This window comes from Carcharodon carcharias, chromosome 14 (assembly GCF_017639515.1).
Source record: "Carcharodon carcharias isolate sCarCar2 chromosome 14, sCarCar2.pri, whole genome shotgun sequence".
NCBI classification, from domain to species: domain Eukaryota; kingdom Metazoa; phylum Chordata; class Chondrichthyes; order Lamniformes; family Lamnidae; genus Carcharodon; species Carcharodon carcharias.
This window is the reverse complement of record NC_054480.1, coordinates 93,310,479-93,317,447: the sequence shown is the minus strand read 5'-3', so window position 1 is coordinate 93,317,447 and position 6,969 is coordinate 93,310,479. Positions and strand designations below refer to the sequence as shown.

General features: G+C 50.3%; 1 pseudogene; it reads left to right on the top strand.

The window, feature by feature from the left end:
- The first annotated feature begins 723 nt into the window (after positions 1-723).
- Positions 724-873, top strand: LOC121287683 (annotated as a pseudogene).
- The last annotated feature ends 6,096 nt before the right edge of the window (positions 874-6,969 follow it).

Sequence of the window (6,969 nt, the reverse complement as noted above, 5' to 3'; positions counted from 1 at the left end):
GGTGTCCTCCCCTTTCTATCGGGGACCTGGGTTGGAGGGTGTTGCAAGGAGCAGTCCCCTATAATAAGAGGATGCATAGGTTCACGGACTCTCAGGACACGTGCCCTTTTTGCGGTCTTGTGGAGTCCGTGGACCATGTATACATAGGGTGTTGTAGGCTACACTCCCTTTTTAGTTATTTGAATAACCTTTTATTGATGTTTTGTTTGCACTTCAGCCCCACGCTCCTGATCTATGGGCACCCGGTGCAGAAGGGGGTCGGGAAGGAGGAGGACCTCCTTGTGAACCTGCTCCTGGGCCTGGCCAAGTTGGCCATTAACAGGTCCAGGCAGTGGGCGATCGACGGGGGAGTCCCGCCCGATTGTTTGTCCCTCTTCTGCGGCTACGTTCGCTGCCGGATGTCCCTGGAGAGGGAGCACGCGGTGTCTGCTGGCACTCTCGAGGCCTTCCGTGCTCGGTGGGCACCACGGGGACTGGGGTGTTTTGTTGACCCCTTTAATCACATTTTGATTTAAAGTTTGTAAGTTTCCTTTAAACTTTGTTCTTGGTTTTACAACTGACCTGAATTAGGGGCTGTGCCTGATTTATCCCAATTTTGTTGATTTGGTTTTCATTTAAAAGATTATCAAGAGTTCACATCTCACAATGGCAAACTATGAAACAATGTAACTTCATCTGAATAGGAACAGATGGAAATGTGTTTGTACTCGAAAGAGTTACATCTTCTTTGCGCAGTGGCAGTATTGTAGCCAATGAGGTTTAACTGAGGTGCGATTATTGCTTATTGAAAACTTTTCCCAATACCCTGCTACGGTGACTTGCAACAAAGTCGCTAATAGCAATTTTTGATAGCCTCTTCGGACTCGAAAGAGTTACATCTTCTTAACTTTCCTTACCCTGCCGCTACATCTTGGTGCTCCCCGGACATCCACAGAGGAGGTGGAGGCAGCCTGCTGACTGTGACGCCCTGTCTGTGATGACTTTGGTGGGCATCCTCTGAAGGACCGAGACTTGGAGGGCCCCAGCCTGCTTTTAGGGTCCTGCTGTGTGGCAGTGGCACCCTCCTCAGCCTGTGGAGCTGGAACTGCGGAGGTCACAGGAAGAGGGAATTCGAATGGGCCGATCACTCCCAGAGTCACCTCAATGGATGGGCCTGGAGTATGCACCTGCTGATCCTCCTCCCTTTGGGTACCCAAGGGCTCCTTGGCGGCTGCCATCCTGCCAGTACTGACCTTGGTGCATCAGCATGCCAGCACTATCGCCTCAGCCTGAAGGCAGATGGGCTCCTCCATCGTGCCTTGCAATCTGAGGAGTGCAGTGGATATCCCTTCCTGTTGTTCCTGACTTTGCCTTTGCAGCTGTGACATGACCGAGTCCAGAGGCTCGTCATCTGAAACAAAAACCGAATTACTGGAAAAACTCAGCAGGTCTGGCAGCATTGGCAGAGAAGAAAAAGGTTGACGTTTCGAGTCCTCATGACCCTTCATCAGTTCTGTTGAAGGGTCATGAGGACTCGAAATGTCAACTCTTTTCTTCTCCGCCGATGCTGCCAGACCTGCTGAGTTTTTCCAGATAATTCTGTTTTTGTTTTGGATTTCCAGCATCCACAGTTTTTTGTTTTTATTTTTAGGCTCGTCATCTGACTTGGACTCAGCAACATTCTGGCTTCCAGCAGTCCTCCAAGTGCTGGGGACCTGGGACTTCCCTGCCTCTGCCTGCTGTCGATCAGAAAGTGTGATGTGCTCACCAGATTGTGGTCCCAAGGCTACTCTAAAGCTAGGTCCCACCGAGGCATGTGTCTCTGCACTGGTGGAGGGTGTGGGTGAGTGCTGTGACGGGACTTCAAGGAGGGTGGCTCCCGATTCCTTTTCAGATGTTTCTTCAGGGCTTGATTGGAGGCCCTGGTCATGGACTCTGTCAGCTGTTCCCCAGATATGCCTGCCAAAGCAAGGGGAGATGCATGGCAGTGGCCTGTGAAACAGGACACATCACTCACTGCATGGTTGTCTGATGGATGTTGCACTGCTGGATCCTCACTTGGTAGAGCAGCGCCGACCTCACTGTCAGCACAGGAATGGTCCAGATCCTCGTCAGCCAGCTGGATGGCTCTGTTTTCAAAGTCCGTGAGGACCTTGATTTCAGGCTTCCCTCCACCAGTCTGCAACCTCTCGCTCTTGTTGTGAGTCAGCTTGTCCTGCATAGATAGAGATGGGGAGAGTGTATCAGGACACCTGCCAAGCCAGATAAGTATACCTGGCCTGTTTGGGTTGTGAGTGGTCCCATGGTTGGGATGAGGCCAATGAAGGTTTGTGTGAGAGAGTGAAGGGTGATATCCCTTGCCTTGACAGTGAGTGAGTGAGGGCCCTGTGGATGTGTGATGGGTTTGTGAGTGTGAGAGTTGAAAGTGATGAGAAGAGTGACTGACCCTGGTGGAACGGAGGAGATCATTCATCCTCTTGTGGCACTGGGTGGCTGTCCTCTTCTGAAGGGCATTGGCACTGACCACTGCTACCATAGCCTCTCAAGCCAGGTTATTGCTGTGCTGCCCATCGTGCAGCCAGAGTTGGGGTAGAGGACAACCCAGTGAACCTCTGCTGCATCCAAGAGGGGCTTGAGGGACTTGCCATTGAACCCGGGGGCTGCAGTCTCTTTCAGTTTCAGGGCCATGTCTTCCATGCAGCAATGGTGAGTTAGAGGCACTGATATGTCTGCTTGTGGCAGCATCGGCGGAGAAGAAGAGTTGATGTTTTGAGTCCTCATGACCCTTCAACAGAACTGATCTTTCTTTATAAGGAGAGGGAAATTGAATGGAAGAAATATAAGACAACTCTGTCAAGCAAGATACCAGTGAGGCAAGTGACCGGGAGGACATAAGACAACAACTGACTGATGCACTGGTAGAAGGAGGTCAAAACAAGTATGCTAAATACCTGCCTGAGCTTTTGAAAGGACAAACTCATCATGGACTCAATGATGAAAACCAGGAACCCAGCAAAAGTTGTTGATGATGCTGAGGCTCCAAGGTCAAACATCATTGAGACCAAAACCAGTAAGCAAATGAGCAGGAACCATATTCAACATACACCTGAGCTGGAAAAGCAAAAAAGATCATCAACACCAGCAATGTCCAGTGAGACATCCAGTGAGATGTCACCAACCAGCAAGGTGACATCACTAACCAGTGAGACAACATCACTAACCTGTGAGACAACATCACTAACCAGCAAAACAACAGCAACAGCGTCAGGAACCGGGGACTTAGAGCCTTTAGCTCTAATATTTTTTTTAGTATCCTTTCCCTGGTGATTGTAAATGTTTTCAGTTTCTCCCTCCCTTTCACCTCCTGATTGACACTTTTTTATGGGTTGTTAATTGTATCCTCTACAATGGAGACAGATGCTTGCCAACTCACCACTGAGAGCAATGAATGGCAAATCTACAAGATGGATCTACAACACCCAACCACCTAAACAGTTTTGGCTTCACCAGGTTTCACCTCATTTTTGTGTGCCTCGTGCTCTTTCCAGCATGTTCTTCTGCACTCCTACTTGAACAAAGGTTGGACTCCTGCCTTGATGATAATGATTAAAACTGCTGTTGCTGTTGGCCCATAGCGCTTCATGGATGCCTGGTTTTTAGTTGCCAGATGTGTTATCAATCCATCCCATTTAGCATAGTGGTAGTGCCACATAACATGATAGAGGGTGTCCTCAGTGTGAAAACAGGACTGGTCTTCACGAGGAACGTGCAATGGTCACTCCTAACGACACTGTCATGGACAGATGGATTGGCGAAGACTGGGTCGTATATGGTTTTCCCTCTTGTTTGTTCTCTCACCACCTTGACAGTCTGACAGCTTTGTCCTTCAGGGCCCTGTTCATCAGCAGTGGTGCAACCAATTCACTCTTGGAGACAAATATTGAAATCCCCCAACCAGAGTACCAGAGTACTGTCTGTGCCCTCGCAACCCCCAGTGCTTCCTCCAAGTTGTGTTCAACATGGAGACATACTGATTCATCAGCTGAGGGAGGGCGGTAGGTGGTAATCAGCATCAGGTTTCTTTGCCTGTATTTTGACATAATGCCATATGCAGGACTCCCAGGGCAACTCCCTCATGACTGTATACCACTGAGCCACTACCTCTGCTGGGTGTGTCCTGGTGGTGGTACAAGACATACCCAGGGATGGTATTCGATTGGTAACTGCTGTTCCCGTCACATTCTGAAATCCACACTCAGTGCCATGCCCCGCCATATGAACACACTCGACCTCTCCTTCCAGCAGCACCGCCGTACCCTTTTTCAAAGCTGCGCGTGCCCCCAGTTTCATTTTAATCTTCGGCTCATCCGACGCCTCAACAAGAAACTTTTTCTCTTTCTCTCAAGTGCTAAGGAACGCAAGCTCCAACAACTCATTGACACCAACACCCATCTAGGACCCTCCACCCCTGCCTGTCCCAACGTCCCCACCCCATCTTCCAATCCCAGCCCCAGCCATGTATTCACTATACCCCCTGACCTTCCCCTCTCTGATGCTGAACGTTCAGTGCTCAGCAAAGGACTTAGTTTCATACCCTTACGCCCTCACCTCAATGAATTTCGGGCTCAGCATGATGCCGTCTTCGTCTCCGGGCTCACTTTTTTGGGCAGGAGTCCCCACCCCATTCAACGGATCCTTTCACCCACCTCCAATATTCTCCCTCCACCTGGACACCTCCCTCTGGATTCTTACCTTCTCTTGATCTTTTCATTGAGAACTGTCGGCGCAACATTAGTCGTCTCAATTTCTCTGCTCCTCTCACCCATTCTAATCTCACTCTCTCTGAACTTACTGCATTCCATTCTCTCAGGTCCAAACCTGATGTTGTCATCAAACCCGCTGACAAGGGTGGTGCTGTTGTCGTCTGGCGCACTGACCTCTACCTCGCGGAGGCTGAGCGTCAACTCGCAGACACTTCCTCCTACCTCTCCCTGGACCATGACCCCACCACTGAACATCAAGCCATTGTTTCCAGGACTGTCACTGACCTCATCTCCTCTGGGGATCTTCCACCCACAGCTTCCAACCTGATAGTCGCCCAACCTCGGACTTCTATCTCCTACCCAAAATCCACAAACAGAACTGCCCCGGTAGACCGATCGTCTCAGCTTGCTCCTGCCCCACAGAACTCATTTCTCGTTATATTGACTCCCTTCTCTCTCCCCTTGTCCAGTCCCTTCCCACCTACATCCGTGATTCCTCTGACACCTTACGTCACATCAATTTCCAGTTCCCTGGCCCCAACCGCTTCCTCTTCACCATGGACGTCCAATCCCTCTACACCTCCATCCCCCACCAGGATGGTCTGAGGGCCCTTAGCTCCTTCCTCGAGCAGAGGCCCGAACAATCCCCATCCACCACTACTCTCTTCCGTCTGGCTGAACTTGTTCTCACACTGAACAATTTCTCCTTCAACTCCTCTCACTTCCTCCAAATAAAAGGTGTGGCTATGGGTACCCGCATGGGCCCCAGCTATGCCTGTCTCTTTATGGGGTATGTGGAACATTCCTTGTTCCAGTCCTACTCCGGCCCCCTTCCACAACTCTTTCTCCGGTACATCGATGATTACTTCGGTGCTGCTTCATGCTCTCGTCGGGACTTGGAAAAATTTATTAATTTTGCTTCCAATCTCCACCCCTCCATCATTTTCACGTGGTCCATCTCTGACACTTCCCTTCCCTTCCTTGACCTCTCTGTCTCAATCTCTGGTGATAGACTGTCCACCAATATCCATTACAAGTCTACCGACTCCCACAGCTACCTCGACTACAGCTCCTCACACCCCACCTCCTGTAAGGATTCCATCCCATTCTCTCAGTTCCTTCGCCTCCGTCGCATCTGTTCCGATGATGCTACCTTCAAAAACAGTTCCTCTGACATGTCCTCCTTCTTCCTTAACCGAGGTTTTCCACCCACGGTCGTTGACAGGGCCCTCAACCGTGTCCGGCCCATCTCCCACACATCCGCCCTCACGCCTTCTCCTCCCTCCCAGAAACATGATAGGGTCCCCCTTGTCCTCACTTATCACCCCACCAGCCTCCGCATTCAAAGGATCATCCTCCGCCATTTCCGCCAACTCCAGCATGATGCCACCACCAAACACATCTTCCCTTCACCCCCACTGTCGGCATTCCGTAGGGATTGCTCCCTCCGGGACACCCTGGTCCACTCCTCCATCACCCCCTACTCCTCAACCCCCTCCTATGGCACCACCCCATGCCCATGCAGAAGATGCAACACCTGCCCCTTCACTTCCTCTCTCCTCACTGTCCAAGGGCCCAAACACTCTTTTCAAGTGAAGAAGCATTTCACTTGCATCTCCCCCAACTTAGTCTACTGCATTCGTTGCTCCCAATGTGGTCTCCTCTACATTGGAGAGACCAAACGTAAACTGGGCGACCGCTTTGCAGAACACCTGCGGTCTGTCCGCAAGAATGACCTAAACCTCCCTGTCGCTTGCCATTTTAACACTCCACCCTGCTCTCTTGCCCACATGTCTGTCCTTGGCTTGCTGCATTGTTCCAGTGAAGCCCAACGCAAACTGGAGGAACAACACCTCATCTTCCGACTAGGCACTTTACAGCCTTCCGGACTGAATATTGAATTCAACAACTTTAGGTCTTGAGCTCCCCCCTCCATCCCCACCCCCTTTCTGTTTCCCCCTTCCTTTTGTTTTTTTCCGATAAATTATATAGATTTTTCTTTTCCCACCTATTTCCATTATTTTTAAATATTTTAAATCTTTTATGCTCCCCCCACCCCCACTAGAGCTTGAGTGCCTTGAGTGCCCTACCATCCATTCTTAATTAGCACATTCGTTTAGATAATATCACCAACTTTTTTTTAAGGGACTCGAACTCAAGTTCTGTCTAAGAGTCATGAGGACTCGAAACGTCAACTCTTTTCTTCTCCGCCGATGCTGCCAGACCT